Here is a 1233-nt window from a genome sequence, read left to right as displayed (position 1 = left end):
AGCATCTCTATCCCTGCCATTGGAGCAAACAACTTTGAGCTTAAGCCTCAATTAGTTTCTCTAATGCAACAGAATTGCAAGTTCCATGGACTTCCAATGGAATATCCTCATCAGTTCTTAGCTGAATTCTTGCAAATCTGTGACACAGTCAAGAATAATGGGGTTGACCCTGAGGTCTACAGACTGATGCTATTCCCTTTTGCTATAAGAGACAGAGCTAGAATATGGTTGGACTCTCAACCTAAAGAAAGCCTGGACTCTTGGGAAAAGCTAGTCAATGCCTTCTTGGCAAAGTTCTTTCCACCTCAAAAATGGAGTAAGCTTAGAGTAGAAGTCCAAACCTTCAGACAGAAGGATGGAGAATCCCTCTATGAAGCTTGGGAAAGATACAAACAATTAATCAGAAAATGTCCCTCAGACATGCTTTCTGAATGGAGCATCATAGGTATTTTCTATGATGGTCTCTCTGAATTATCCAAGATGTCCTTGGATAGCTCTGCTGGAGGATCTCTTCATCTGAAGAAGACGCCTAAAGAGGCTCAGGAACTCATTGAAATGGTTGCAAATAACCAATTCATGTACACTTCTGAAAGGAATCCTGTGAACCATGGGACTGGTCAGAAGAAAGGAGTTCTTGAGATTGATGCTCTAAATGCCATACTGGCTCAGAACAAGATATTGACTCAACAAGTCAATTTGATTTCTCAAAGTCTGTCTGGAATGCAAAATGCACCTGGCAGTACTAAGGATGCTTCATCTGAGGAAGAAGCTTATGATCCTGAGAACCCTTCAATGGAAGAGGTGAATTACCTAGGGGAACCCTATGGAAACACCTATAATTCTTCATGGAGAAATCACCCAAATTTCTCATGGAAGAATCAAGAGAAACCTCAACAAGGTTTCAATAACAACAATGGTGGAAGAAACAGGTTTAGCAATGGCAAGCCTTTTCCATCATCTTCTCAGCAACAGACAGAGAACTCTAAGCAGAACCCCTCTGACTTAGCAACCATGGTCTCTGATCTAATCAAAACCACTCAAAGTTTCATGACTGAAACAAGGTCCTCCATTAGGAATTTGGAGGCACAAGTGGGACAGCTGAGTAAGAAAATTACTGAACTCCCTCCAAGTACTCTTCCAAGCAATACAGAAGAAAATCCAAAAGGAGAGTGCAAGGCCATCAACATGGCCGAATTTGGAGAGGAAGAAGAGGAAGTGGACGCCACTGAGGAA

General features: G+C 41.9%; 1 non-coding gene across 1 annotated transcript; it reads right to left on the bottom strand.

Moving 5' to 3' along the window:
- Nucleotides 1-318: 318 nt before the first annotated feature.
- Nucleotides 319-426, bottom strand: LOC130952132 (small nucleolar RNA R71). Its single transcript, XR_009074313.1, has one exon. It is a non-coding gene; the product is annotated as a small nucleolar RNA R71 (small nucleolar RNA).
- Nucleotides 427-1233: the final 807 nt, after the last annotated feature.

This window comes from Arachis stenosperma, chromosome 9, assembly GCF_014773155.1.
Source record: "Arachis stenosperma cultivar V10309 chromosome 9, arast.V10309.gnm1.PFL2, whole genome shotgun sequence".
Classification (NCBI taxonomy): Eukaryota; Viridiplantae; Streptophyta; class Magnoliopsida; order Fabales; family Fabaceae; genus Arachis; species Arachis stenosperma.
This window is presented reverse-complemented; position numbering and strand designations above follow the sequence as displayed.